We start from the raw sequence: 15,780 nt of genomic DNA, 5'->3' as shown, positions 1-15,780 counted from the left end.
AACCCTCAGAAACTGAGAGATAAATAAATATCCATTGTTTCAAGCCACTAAGTTTTGGGTAATTTGTTATGCAGCAATTGGTAACAAATACAACATGTTAATAGGGTGACTAAATCTCCTGCTTTGCCTTTAATGTTCCTGACTTTAGCACTGAAAGTCCCGTGTCTTGGGAAATCTCTCAGTCCTGGGCAAATCAAGACAGTTGATCATTTTACACGTTAGCCACAATATAAAGTACTTTCACACTGTAATAATTCGTCATGACACAGAGTCATGAGTTAATGTGCATGACAGATAGCAATAGCTTAATCACCAGTGTAGTTAATATCATCTTTAAAATGAAATAAGTAAAGCAGATGTATCCTAAATCCCTTCCCAGCCCAAAATTAATCCTGTGACTTAAGTTTTTGAGTGGTGGCTGTAAAAATGATTCTAAAAACTGGTAAGCTGAGGGTAGTCAGTAAATTTTAATACTAAAGCTTCATCACTGAAATAAAGGGAATGCCTTGCATCAATTCATGGCCCACAGAAGAGTTTCTGAAACCATGGGATTTTTAATCTAACTCTTGCCTGACTGAAAAAGATTTAAGTCCCTTTTTTTCTCTGTAGTCTATGTGGGATTTTCCAAAAACACAAATTAACAGTCCCAATCACCTGTCACTTAAACAAAAGAAGATTTATTACTTTTATCCAAAGAACAAATTATTACCTAGCCCAGCAGAAGTTTTGTGTGAAACTGTCCTTTTGTATGTGTGTGTGTGTGTGTGTGTGTGTGTGTGTGTGTGTGTGTGTGAGAGAGAGAGAGAGAGAGAGAGAGAGAGAGAGAGACTCCTTACACACTTTAATGTTGAAAAGGAATCTTATTTTCCCCTAGAAATCCCAGGAACTTCAAAAATAGATAGTGGCTGAGGGTTCCATGGGGAAGCAGAGGGCACTTGTACAATCTGAGCAATCTGAGCACGGGCACAGTGGGCCTTCCTGGAGGAGAAATACTGGATGAGGGACAAAGAGGATGAGGAAGCTTAAGAGAGGCCCACCGGGTCATAATTAACACAGAGAGTGGGGAGGTAGCCATCACTTTCTCTGAAGACAGCTGTGTGGAGACCTGGGGCAATGAGATGGTGCTGTTCATGGCTGAGTAGTTCCAGTCTAACATTCAACAGAGGTTCTGCAAAGCCTTGGAGAGCAGATATAACCATCATAGTAGCCAAGGAGATGCCAGAATTCTTGTCAATTTGCACTAGACCTTTCCTGAGTTTCATGTTTATATTGTGTCCTTTTGGGGTACTATGTGGTACAGAGGACAAGGGCAAGCATAAGAGGATAAAAATGGATCTTCTGATACGGTCGTTTTAAAATATGTTAATAAATTCTCCAAGCTTATGGGCCTCTCATAAGTTTCCTCATCCTCTTTGTCCCTCATCCAATATTTCTCCTCCAGAAAGGTCCACTCCATGCAAAAGGTGGAACCCAATACCAAGAGGATTGCTTCTCATGAATAGACTGGTGGAACTGAAGGTGCACGACTTTTGAGACTATATTGTAATAGGCATTGTGACCTTCTCCTTGCTCTCTCTTGGATCACTAGTTCTTTGAGTCATAAGGGCACTCAAGCAACCTTACAGAGAAGTCCATATGGTGAGGAATTGAGCCTACCTGCCAACAATCAGCAAGGAACTAGACTGAGCATCCTGCTAACAGCCATGTGAATGAGCCACCTTGAAGCAGATCCTCTAGCTCCAGTCAAGCCGTCAGATGACCGCAGCTCTGACCAGCATCTCGATTGCAACCTCATAAGAGGCCCTGAGGCAGAATCATGCAGCTAAGCAACTCTCAGATTCCTGGTCCAGAGAAGCTGTGGAACAATACATGTTCATAATTCTTAAAAATCACTAAATTTTAGAGGAATTTGTTATGCGGCAATAGGTAACTAGTGTATCTGCCAATCTAGAGATTGAATCTTAGGCTTGTTTTAATAAAGTTTGGTGCAATAAAGGAATATGACTCAGTGTAGAATACTCAGAATACCCTCTGAGTAGAATATCATGTGGACCCAGTACAACAGGGATTTTAAACATAATGGGAAATGGTAATATACACCCCAGCTTGTGGGCTGTGTAGGCTACCAGGGCCTTTCTAAGCATTTCCTCTTCTGCCCTGCTCCCTGGTTGATGGGAGTCTGGTCTCTGGAGACTGGTATTCTGAAGGTGGTAAACTCTGGAATCATCATGTTGTTTCAGGACCTATGACTATATTCAGTTATGACAAGCCAATATAAAAAAGCTGGTCTGTGAAGACAAGAAGAAAAAATGGAGCTGAGATTATTTGCCTCCTCAGAGAGGGGAGAAGTATCTACATGAGGACCTTAGTTTTCAGGGGGACCCACTATATTTTCTACATTTGAGTTCTATGAGATTCTACTCTATTCTTTCAATTGCTCTATTTATAAATATTTGAGCTAGTTTGAATAGTTTCATCTTCCTTGCAACCAAATGATCTCTGTAAGAGAGCATTCCAGGGCCTTGTTGCTGATCCCTTGTTTTTACTCTATAACAGCATCTGGAGAACAGAAGCAATTGCCCTTGGGGTCATATTTTCCTCAAGGCTAGTTCTTATAACACAAGATTGGACAACATATATGGAGCTATTCTTATAGAAAGAACTATTTTTATAGCAAGCTAACACCTAACAAGTAAGCCGTTCTTGGAGGGTTTCAGGGTATAAGTCCAAGGTAAAGAACAGTCATTTCATAGCTGAGTTTAAAGACAATAGAAATATGCTCCTTTCTTGAGTCAAATGTGTTCTAAGCAATCTTAAATTCTGGTGAACATGAATTATTTCAACCAAAAATGATTTAAAAACCATATAAGATATTTCTAAATAATCAAAATGTCTCTAGATTTTCTCATCTAAATTTCAACAAATATTTGAGACATGATAATATGAAGTACCTATAACAATTTCAGGAACTTATTACAATTAAAAATAAATAAGATTCAAGAAAACAAAAAAGAATATCAACTGTTTTAGCCCCAGAATAAAAAGCCTGTGAATAGTTTTCCCAGGAACTGAAAGCCCTCTGAGCTGTGCCACATTTATTCTTCATTGTTAGGTGAGCAAATGTCATTTTGCAAAGGCAGGGTGCATTAGACAGACATTTACTGGCAATCTTCCAGAAAAAAATACCCCTTATGGGTGGAACTTCAACATAGCTAAGGTTGCTGTTTAAAAACAGAGGCATTTGCAGGGTGAAAAGACTTGCCTGTACCACCCACATTCCAAATACAAGCTAGTGATTTCTCAAAGGTTTTGTTTACTGGTTCAATCATGACCTGATTCAGGCCCCTGAGAATTCCGCATTGGCAGCTTCAATTGCAAAATTTAATTTTAGTTCAGAGATGATTTAAATAAAAACTGATTGTTCAGGTTGTCAACACTATGAACATATAGAAAGAGAAGCACACACACACACACACACACACACACACACAATTCCAATAGGAAGATATTGCTACACTTCTGGTAAAATTTAGTTAAAAATAATTCTTCTGCTCAAAAATGCCCTTTGCTAAAGACTAAAAATAATTTCACAGTACACTTATTGGACAATTTTGAAAAAATCTTAGGTGGAGATTTTAGGGGTCAGAGCATGGATGGGAAGAAAAAGATCGTTCAATCAAATGATTTCTTTCTAAAAATGTTAAGGAATCTCATCAGAGGCTCTAAATGAAGCAGTTTGGTTTCTTACCAAAATGCCCGTGCTCATTTAGAATGCTGAGTAGATGTATTAGCTTTGCACTTTTGGAGATCTGGGTGGGATGGAAGAACACAGTGGCATTTGGGGTTTGGCAAAACCTCTGAAATTATTTTTCAAACACTTTAGGTTTGGCAAAGGCAGATCGGATTTTGCCAAATGCCTTTTTCCTTACTTTGGAACTCAAGTGTACTTCAAGGAAAATTTAATCCATATGCTTCTGATTTACTTATTCTTAAGTCATCAAATTATTGTCTTGAAACAATGGATTAATGCTCAAGAAAGTCTTTTGAACAATTTCATGAAATTGTTGTAAATCTCCCTGCACTCCATTCCAATTACTTTGCCCTGAATGTCAATGCATGTGATGTCAGCATTAAATCAAGCCACAATTTTGGAAACTTTACATTTGTTTCCTAGTTAGAACCCTGCGAGTATGAGGTGTGTTGACCTAAAATTAAAAGATTACCAGTTATTTCTCCAGCCAAAAATGGGTTTCTTTGGGATCAGCAAAGAATTGCAATTTGGGGTCTGCAAACATGGCAAGCCATGTGCAAGCCCCCATATGGCAAGGGAAGGAGAATGCTTTTATAGAGGGGAAAAGGAAGCTGGGGAGGGCTGTAGTAAGCAGAGAGTCCATGGCTTTTCATTGGTTGAGTCCTTGTCAGCAAAGAGGAATCTTTCTTCTTCCTGTTGGGCTCTGGGAGAGCTCCCCCTTCTAGTCTCCCAACTGTTTTTAATTGAGGCTTCTGTTTATTTTTTACACGTGGTTCTAAGATAAGCCAAAAATACAGCTTATTGTTACTGGATAATATGATTACAGAATTATACAGCTTTTGAGGTCAATCGTTATCTCTGCAAGATTACTTTTTGCATCCTTCTGAGCCAACAATCACCCACCCTCTGTAGCAACCCACAGCAGGAAATGGTCCCTTCTAGCACTGGATAACTTTAAATGCAGGTTTTTTTTTTTTCTTAATTCATGACTAAAGTTCACAGTAGGTGAAGTGGTTATTATCCAGAGAGATTATGCCATGGTGACCTGGGAAATGTCAGCTGTCCTTGGCATCATTTCTCGAGGCTTTGGCTAGACTCTTTGCTTGTGTGGTTATTCTAAAGACACTGAAAATCCCAAATGTTGTGAACTGATCTAATTTCTATATCCAAACCTACTTTTTATTCCTATTTTTTCTGGCTCAGAGAATGGTTCCAGACTCTCTCCTCTGAGCCTTTTTCAGGCAAAGCCTACCCTTCACCTTGTCTAGCAAGGGGACTCAATCGACAAGCATTTATTGAATGCTACTTTGGTTAGCAAATGAAAAGGGCTGAAGCCAAAAAGAGAAAGGTCAAATGGATATTGAATACATACGCCAAGTTCTGTTCTGTTCTGAGTTTAAATGGCAAAGTGAGACTGGTCAGAACTTTGAGGTAGAAGTGCTTTCTGGTAATGTCTAGCCAAGCAGGGGACGGCCATAGTTCTAAATCATTTGATAAGATCAGTATCGAGATTATGATGACGGCATGTCCTCAATTGACCCAGAGGCATCCAGAGGTTTTTTTCATTAAACATTTTTTTCAGTGGGCCTCAATTCTGTGACAGATTTTTGGTCATGTTGTTGCCATTAAAAAGTACTGATTTTAAAAACTAATAACTTAAAACTGTCACACACAAAACAAATGACTCACAAAACATTCTCCTTTCCTTCTAAAGGTTTTACATGCATTGTTATCACTAACCAGTTTTCACTATTAAACTTAAATGTCCAATCAGACAAACTGAGACTGTTCTTCCACCACTGATCAAGACTGGGGTGGCAGGTATTGGGGATAATATTCATTTAGCTTTCTGAGCTTTCTGGGCAGACTTGGTGACCTTGCCTGCTCCAGCTGCCTTCTTGTCCACTGACTTGATGACACCCACAGTAACTGTCTCGTCATGAATAGCATAAATTCCTTGGGCTATAGGAGTATTACCTTACTCATTGGAAAGTGACTTTTGTGTAGGAGAACAAAAAATTGTAGGAGGATTGACTTGGATGGGGACAATGGCCTAATTTAAGGAATGGCACAAGGTGGGGATGAATGGACTACCTGGGTTAAGAGGACAAGGCCATGAGGCTGGTTCATCTCCTGGCTGTGAGGGGTCTTGCAATGAGCACACAGCATGTAGTTCTCAAATAAACCTTTCCTCATGCTTGTAGTCAAGAGAGTCCTATCATTCCCTGTAGTACACAGATGTCTGGCCAAACACTATGCTATGAGTTCTTGATGCTAAGAAGTATGTGCCAGGTATGCATATCTTTATAATTTTCTTTAGAACATTCAAGAAAGCAAATGATATAATAATAAGTATGTGACAGGACAGAGTATAATGGGTGCTTCTAGCAGAGGCATCTGTGATTAGAATGATGAGGAAAGGTTTACCAGAGGAGGTGGCAGATGGTTTGAGTCTGGAAAGACAGCTAGGAGTAATCCCAGTAAGAAAATGAAGGGGGACACATAGAAGGATATTCCTGGCACAGGTATAGTTCAGAAGACAGACATGCAGGTCAGGAATTTTTACCATATGGGTGGCTTTTGCACTCAGAGAAGAAAATGTCCTCTTTCTGGAAGAATATATATGGTGGAAAGAGAGCTAAAGACAGTCCAGTGGCAGAGTTTTCTGCCTGGTGTAATATGGCACTGATTTTCCATGAGATACTGATCCCCCCACATTAGGGAAGCTGAGTGGGATTAACAGTATTCAGAGTCCCTGGGCAGGTTGCCTCTAGATGTGGCAGCCATTTTGGGGATCCTCAGTGGGATGCTTGAACATAGCATTCTTGTAACTTATGTTGCAGTCTTGAAGTTTTCTAGCATGATGAGGGTTTTCTGTAACTTTCATTGCTGCAAAAATCAGAATATTGTCAAGGATATAATCTACCACCTCAATATCTATTTTAGAGTGGAGGTAGCCAACTATGGCATTTCTGGAGGAATTGATGGTCTAGGTACCCAAGAAGCCCCAAATGTGGACAACTGAGGAAGATGGAAGGTAGGAGGGTGTTGGTGGTAGGAAGGCTAGACAGGGTGGTAGGTGCAGCTCCAGGTGGTGGCCCCAAATCTCTGACTTTACGTACAATGGATAGGTCTGTTAGTTTGTGGCCAGAGTGGTACCCAAAGTATCTGTGATACTGCAAGTACTTCAGATAAGGATGTCACCATTTTGAAATCCTTGATATGAAAAAGTTCAGTCAATCAGATTAGAAATTTGCTCATATTTTCACAAGAAATTTTAACATTACATTTGTCAAGGAAATAAATGGAAGAACTATTAGATTCTGGAAATATGATGTCAACTGTTGTAAACATTTGAATAGTTATCAAAATTAAGAAAATATTTTTATCACCTACTTGAGTGAACAAAGTTTCTTGCTGATGGTAACTTACCAAGAGTATGAAGAAATTACCACTTTAAAGCCTTGACAAGAAATTGTGAGTAGCCATTTCAAGAATAAAAAATTTAAAAAAAATTGGAATTTCAAACAAATTCAGTATTTAATATCTTTTCTAATTCTTTTTTTCTTATTAAAAATTATACAATATAAAGAGAAAATAATTACTTTTTTCATCAATATCATTTAGATACTTCCATATAGTGTCCAATTTATCCCAGAATATTGTAGAAATAGTTTCATTATCCATGTACATTATGAGGTAGCAAAGGTTAGAAGGTACTGACTTGGGAATGCCAACATTTAAGGCATGAGTAAAAAAATAGTCCATGAAGGAAGTCGAGAAAGACTGGCCAAAGAATGGGTATCGAATAAAGAGAGAGTGATATCAAGGAAGCCAAGGAAGTAAGTGAGTGTGGTTCACAGTGTCATAATGCATAGAGAAGTTAGATGAGATGAGAAAACCCCTCTCTACTTAGCAATGAGGAGATAATTGATGATCTCAATGAGAACAGTGTCAGTGTGGTTCCCGGGCCTGATGCGGTTTGTAACAGGTTAAGGAGTGAAGGGAAGTTAGGATGTAGAGGTGATAAAATGTTCATCACTCTTTCAGGAAGCTCTATTTGGAAAACATGGAAAGGATGGCAGCTAGAGGGAGAACCATAAGAACCAATAAGAACCATAGAACCAGTAAGAATTGTGAGGTTTTCCCTCACAGAACTGGAAAAGAGAATACAGTCATGAGTTGACATAAAAGCCAATTGAAAGAGAGTGGTTATAGCTATAGGCAAGGGGGTGGGTGGTGGGGATAAGTATTGGAACAGTCTCTGAGGAGTAAGAGATCAGAGTACAGGGAAGAGAGTTAGCCTCCAGCACAAGGGGCACGCCTTTCTTGGAACTTGTAGGAGTAGAGATTAATGAGATGTTCTCACGATGTGGCTACAAATAGTTGAGGGCATACAAAACACATAGTTTTGATTTTTCTTAGTGTAATAGGAGGTTAATTTAACCTAGGAGAAGAAAACTTGAGAAGAGTGGTTAAGTCTGAAGAAACTATGGCTGGAGACTTGTTTGCATAATGGTGCTAACCTGAACAGTTGGGTGATTTTCTCCAGCCGTATTCAGCAGATGTAATAGTAGAGAAGACAGATGGTAGGGCTGGTCCAAGACTGAGAGTTTGCAGAGTGGCCACAGTGGATAAGCTAGGTGGCTGGAACGATGAATGTGCTGGAAGGATGGTTGAAAAGACAAACCACAGCGTTTGGGCAACAAAGGGAGGAAGTGAAGCAACTTGAAATCTCCAGGGTAGTAGTGGGACTAGGCATAAACCAGGCTTCACAGTATTCAAACAATGAAGGGGGAGAAGATGCCTTGTGCATTGTTTGAGGGGGCTTAGAGACTTTTATTTCCAATGAAATGAAGATTCTGCAGACACAGGGGAAAGCCTTGGGGAGGGCTAAAGAGCAATGGAAAGAAAAACAAGAGTGAGGAAGCACAAGGCAGGCAGTAAGAGGGAAGAAGAGAGGATGCAGGAGGTTTGTGTTTTAGGTGGAGTTGTAGGAGGTCTAGGATCGCAGGCATGGGAGGGATCAGTCTAGATGTCCAGGGGGAAAGAAGGATGAACTGCAGACCAAAGGGCCCCAGGAGGCTGCTGTGGCCTTCCCTCGGGTCCTAAACAGAATATGGTAAGGAAATATTTGGTCCCTCAAGAGGTGGAACTGGAGAGGGCGACAGTGATGAGAATTCAGCCTGAGGGGCCACCTGCTCAGGGGGTCACTCATCCTTTAAGCCTTATCTCAAAGCTTGACTCCTCCACGGCGCTCTCTCTCCTGCTCAGGTAGCGAGCAAACATGTGGCCAGGAAGGACACTGGGCAAAGAAATAGGATGCAGCAATGTGCTGGAGCAGGAAGCAGCTCTACCTTGGTGGTGTCTCAGTTTCACCTTCCAGGAAGTGTTCTGGACAAAAGGATCCTGAATCACAGTCAGCAGGTCTAGCTAGAGCACCCCATGACACTGGGAACACTGCCACGTGCAAACCCAGTGAAACTCCCAGAGTCTAGCCTCTCGCCTGTAGGCCAGTCCAACTAAAACACTGCTTTGGCTCAAAAGAAAAAGGCATGTTACCATCCAACTTTGCCACTTGAAATGAAACTAGAAAAACATCCTCAGAATAGAGGTAAGTCTTGATTCACCCTTTTTTTCCTGAAGGAGTTAAGGTTTTAATTACTATATTATTTCTGTCCTAAATCTGATCCAATAATGGAATTATATGATTTTTGATTATTTACAGGTTTGATGCTGTATGTAGCATTCATTTTGCCATAATTGTGTGAGTTGATCTGATGAAGAGGAAGTGCTCATTTTGGGGGAAATGCTATTTGGAATATCTTTTTCAGAAATAGGATAACCCATAATGGCATTACGAACCTTATTTTTAAAGGCTGTGAGACATAAGTATAACACATGTTTTTAATTATAGGCCTTTAAAATATTTTTTATATAAAAATGGAATTTTGTTTTCATCAGATGCTTTACTTAATTTTCTTTAAAACAGTTGACAGCACTGAGAAAATGATGGGGAGAAGAAGGGGAAAGAAGTAGATTGCCTGTTCGTAGTTTGATATTATGTATTTAAATAATGACTCTGCCGTACATTTCCTTCCGTCTCTTGACCCTGCCCAGTATCCTGCTCATCACTATTCTGGTTCCCTTCCTTGTACTCCAGAGGGCAAGGAACATATCTGGTATTTTGTGGTAACCTTTTCCTACACACTATGAAAGATATAGGCCTTCTGCCCAGAAAAATGCGTATAGGCACTCATGGGCGCACACACACACACACACACAATTTCAGGAGACGCAGGCATTCTGCATCCACTCTACCCCCTCAAATCCCATCCTTAGGCTCCCAGATTAAGTCCCCCTACTCTATAAAGGGACATTCAGTACAGAACGCCAGTCAATGCCAGGGGCTGCCTCTATTATCTCTGTATCCCTGAGGTGCTTAATGCCTTCCCTGGCATGGAGAAGGCATTCAGTCATGTTTGATGAGCTACACTACAAGAAAGTCATGCTATTTCAACTAAGAGTGTGTAGGGAAGAAGGCAGGAGTCTTGAGCCTTGGGTTGTTAGGTGAGCACTGGGGTACAGGGAGGGCTCTCGGAACAAAGGTAGGATGACTGTTTATTGAAGTTTAGCACTTGTTTTCTCTTGAATCTCAGCCAGCCAATTAGTTAGACTGGTAAAGAAGCATTCTTTGGTTAAAGAAAGGAATCCTAAATTTCTGAAGCTGCACTGTGTTGATCGTAGGAAAAAGTTGGATAATCTCAGAAACCAGACTAACTTCTAAAGAAAGATGTGGGTAAAAGAAATATTTAAAGGAATGTTGAGACAGAGTAAACCACAGAGGTGCCAGCATGATGACTACTACTGTCAACATTTTATAGGTGAAACTTTGCCCCCTTGCTTTTATAGAGCAAAGCAAGGCTCCCAAAGCAGTGGGTTTAGGACACAACCGCTGCCTATATTGTTCCCTCCTAGACAGTGGCACGAGGTCACTTATTCCACGGTACTCTCCTATATCTCCTGGAGGACCAGAAATCATGCTGCATTTGTGTGGCATTTCCACCCAGAGAGGTTGAATCACTGTCACAGTCAGAGAAAGCTCTGGACTGCTTTCTCTGCAGCCTGTTTCAGCTGGAGCTGGTGTGCTCAACTCTTGCCAGAAATGAATTCCTGATGTAAAGGACTAAAATAAAACTGCCTGTGAAAAGCTAGTTTATGCATTGAGACAGAGACATAGCTCTAGCTGCAATTGTATTTACAGGGAAAAAAAATAAACAACAGAATAGATCATCAAATAACACTCTCTCCTTCTTTCTTCCCAACCCAGCTTTCGTTCTCTTTTGTGCTCAACCAGGATCTCTTTGTGGGTAGTTTGTTTTATCAAAGAAGCTGTTTGGTCAACTTGGAATATATCAGCTGAAAACAAATCTATTTGATCTGGAGAAGAGTGTCAAGAACGCTTTGTCTTTAATCTGAAAAAATGGCTGCTGAGATGATAGTTACCATGGGGACAGAGGAAAGACATCATAATTTCGGTGTCTTCTATCACTTTTCACTTGGATTCTACTTAAAACAAGGTCAGCTTCTCATCCACACAGCAGTTGAAGGTCAAAAATCACTCCAGATTTTTTTGTTTTGCTGCTTCCCAAATACAGCCCTGATGTGTCAGTTTAGGACAAAAGAAGGTGAGACCTTCCTGTAGGTTCTTTCCCTCTAGGAGATTCTGAGGGAGGAATCTGTTTTGTGACTTTCCTGGTAGTCAGGGTACACATGATACTGATCTACTAAAGCAGACCATTTTACAGCTGAGAGGAAAATAGCTATAAACTCTCCACCTCAGTTTGCTGGGTTATTTCATCCTCTGTCATGATACAAATATCGATGATGTTAGAGAGAGAAGCTTGGTCCGAGATATTATACCCTTATCAAAATATGTATTCATTATTGTTAAATCACAGATTGATAAAATATGATCTAAATCGTTGTTAATAATCAGGATTTGGTTTTCCTTTGGCTTAGCTTTTCCCATCTGGTTTTGGTTTTGTGGTTGCCTTTCCAGTTCTGAGTAAATGTAATAAAAAAAGATTAAGAAAATAAAAACACAATATGATTTGTGAATCTCATCCAGTTCAACCCTCTAAATAAATAGATTTTTTAGGAAATCAAAACTGAGTATGATATTATGCTTGAGACTCATGTATTAAATACCCAAACCAGTATGCAGACAAAATGAACATATTTCATTCTTTTTTAAAAAAAAAAAATCCTTTAAAAAAATAAAATAAATTTTATTTATTTATTTATTTATTTTTGGATGTGTTGGGTCTTCGTTTCTGTGCGAGGGCTTTCTCTAGCTGCGGCGAGCGGGGGCCACTCTTCATCGCGGTGCGCGGGCCTTTCACTGTCGTGGCCTCTCTTGTTGCGGAGCACAAGCTACAGACGCACAGGCTCAGTAGTTGTGGCTCACGGGCCTAGTTGCTCGGCGGCATGTGGGATCTTCCCAGACCAGGGCTCGAACCCGTGTCCCCTGCCTTGGCAGGCAGATTCTCAACCACTGTGCCACCAGGGAAGCTCCATATTTCATTCTTGAATGCCATGTTCAACAGAAAAAAGTGATTATTCCACCCCACCCTGATACTCTGTAACAATGACAATAACAGAAAAAAAGAAGGAAAAAAAGAAAGAAAAGAGAAAGAAAGATAGAAAGAAAGAAGGGAGAGAGAGAGGGAGGGAGGGAGGAAGGAAGGAAAGAAGGAAGGAAGGAAGGGAGAGAGGAAGGAAGGAAAGGAGGAAGGAAGGAAGCAAGCAAGAAACTCAGCCATGAGGGGAAAAGAACAAAAATATATTGGTTAGAGTGGCCAAGAGCTTGGAGCCTAGTTCTTGTGTGTAACCATCAACGCTCCTCTTGATCCAGAGGATCCTAATATTCTCCTCCACCAGATTTCATCTGACACAGTGAAAGCAAGTGCTCTCTGTGTCATATTGGTCACCCCCAACTTGGGACTATGGAGTCTGTTCTAAGTCTATTGATCATAACGTGAAAGTAATAATAGTAATAATGATAGTTCAGAAAAATTGTGTGCCAACTGTGGTATCAAGTAATGTATCAAGTACATTATAGGCATTATCTTTGGTCCTCACAGCAGTCCTCTATGGTAGGCTGTGTCAGTATTATTACTGCGTTATTGAGGAAAAAATCAGAGCTTGGATAGCTTGGGTCATAGAGTTAGTAAGAGTGTGGAACAGAATTTGAAACCACACTTGCATGTCAGCCCTTATCCTTTAGCCTAGATCTCTGTAGTGTGAGCTAGGCACCAACCAGGAAAAGAAAACTACCTGGAAGGGCTGGAACTGTCTCTCTTTGGTCTGTTTGTGCTGTACATGCCCTATCAGCACACTGATTATTACAGTTCATCTCCTCATCTGTCTACTTGTCTATCTCTTCTACTAGACAAGCTCCTTGACAGTGAATCCAGAACACTGACAATGCCTGACCCACAGTAGGTACTTAAAACATTGAGTGAAATATGCTAACAATGATTACATGCTGGGGATTTATAATAATAATTGAGACCAGTCTTGCATAGCTAATTCTGCATTCTTTTCCAGATATTCAATAGTTTGTTTATAACTGGGTACCAACTTTTAAAATGTAGGCAGGTGTAGTTGAAAATACAATTTGATGCATTATTGCCATTATTATACTTGGTATTTGCAAATTTAATTCTAATTACAGAATTATCTGTTGCATTGTATTGAAAAGAAAAGGAAGTGTTTTAATTTAACATTTTAGTAGGAAGTGTATGCATATTTACTAACTTTATTATAAAACTATCATCAAGCAATTTTTGAATATCTAGACCAAGAAAAAACATTTAGCTTTTTTTGATGGAAGATGTAGTCTTATTTTAATAGAGGCTTGTTTTACTCACAGCATTGTATTGTACTTAGCTTGGTTCTCAGATGCCCTCTAGTGGTGATAAATAGTAAGTAAATAATAAAGTAGTTGAAAATAAAATGAATTTATATGGTAATGACTACTTTACAATCAGTAAAGTCATCTGTTTTGACATATTATATAGATCAAATATAAAAAAAAAGATAGAATATTTGCTTTGTTTTACCAGGTTAAAGTAACAGCTTTTAAAAATATCTCATAGTATTAAAAAATACTAGTAAAAGAATACACACACAATGAATAAATAGGTATAGAGAATAATGAAACAAATGTGTGTGTACCTAGGACCTGTCTTAAGAAATAGAAAAGAAGAACACTCAGTATTTGTTTGATTTAAAAGGCCATTGTCATTCCATGATGTCATACTACACTCAGCCCTCCCTATCTGCAAGTTCCCCATCCATGGATTTTGAGCTGCGGTTGGTTGAACTTGCAGATATGGAAGGTCAACTGTCCTATGTCATTTTATATAAGGGACTTGATTTTGGTATCCGTGGGGGAAGGGTGTGTGTGTGTGTGCGCACCCTGGAATCAATCCTTCTCACCAAGGGTCGACTGTATTTCCCAAGAAGCAAAACAAGAAAACTCATGCCCATGTGAATAATATCAACCCTCAGCCACATTAACAAACATGCTGTAGCCAGCTGATCAAAGCAGTAGATTTTAGGAGGAAAAAGAAAGCAAGCATTCATAATGCCTTGTGCATAGTTAGCACTCAATGAATAATTATCTATTTGTTTTGTACTTAGTAATCCATCTTCTGCTAATAAGCCTTGATTTTTGGAATCTTTTAAAAGATATCCGGGGGGGACAAGGATTTTATCATGGAGAAAATTTAATACTATCTATCTGCTTTTAAATTATTTTAAGTCATTCCCAGAGGAAACTGTTTCATTTACATTCTAAAAACAGAAACAAGATAACTGTTTTAAATGTCTACTGGTATAAAACTCATGCAGTATTACTATCAGGATCACATCTCATGACTCTATCAATTTAGACTACTTATGATTCAGAAATAATTTATTATTTTTCAACATATTGGAAATGCATATGAAACTCTGTCATCTTAAGTTTGTATAGCACTAAACTATATTTCAATGGTCAACATCTCAAATGGAGTCTGATGACAATGTCTACTTCATAAAGAGAAAAAGTAGTTTTGAAACATTCAGAAACATACAGATGCAACTCAGCATGCTTTTCCCACAAGATGTCACTATGGTACCAGTGAAATATAATCATAAATGTATCTATTTGTCTGTTACTTTGTTTTTAATAAACAAACAGTTAGAAAAGATCTGTCCATAAACATATGATACTCAAATTGAGCACACACAGGAAATAAGTGAATTCATAGATATCCAATATCTAATATATATATATACACATATACATATATATATATATACATATGTATATATATGTGTATGTGAAAGCAAACATATTTGTTTGGATACATACTGAAACATTAACTGTATGCATCCAAAGAGTAGTATAAAACTGATAATACAAAACAAGGGCCGTATTCAAGATTATTCATTCTCTGACAAATACTCTAAAAGTACCTAGCGTGTCACTCATACCATGACTCTTCTCACCAAGTATGTGATACACTCATGGCTGCTTACAGACTGAGTTTACATCTTTATGTGCATGTGTGATGGTTAAAAGATGAGGGAGGGTGGGAGGAAGACGCAAGGGGGAGGAGATTTGGGGATATATGTATATGTATAGCTGATTCACTTTGTTATAAAGCAGAAACTAACACACCATTGTAAAGCAATTATAGTCCAATAAAGATGTTAAAAAAATAATACTGAGTGATTTCTGAAGATGAACAACTGGCAAATTTACACCTGTCCTTTGTTTCTGCTTTAAGTGAGCTAGAGTTTAAGAGCCAAGAAGTCAGATAGAGCAGAGTTCAAAATCTAGCTCAGCCAACCGTATATCCTCTGCCCAGTTAATTCACCTCCTGAGTCTGCTTTCTTATTTATAAAATGGGTATAGTTATATCTATCTCATTAAGGTTGCTATGACAGTAAATTGAGACAATGCATGTAATACA

Source organism: Stenella coeruleoalba (genome assembly GCF_951394435.1).
Source record: "Stenella coeruleoalba genome assembly, chromosome: 8".
In the NCBI taxonomy this organism is placed as follows: domain Eukaryota; kingdom Metazoa; phylum Chordata; class Mammalia; order Artiodactyla; family Delphinidae; genus Stenella; species Stenella coeruleoalba.
The sequence above is the reverse complement of the archived record's forward strand: the minus strand, read 5'-3'. Positions refer to the sequence as shown.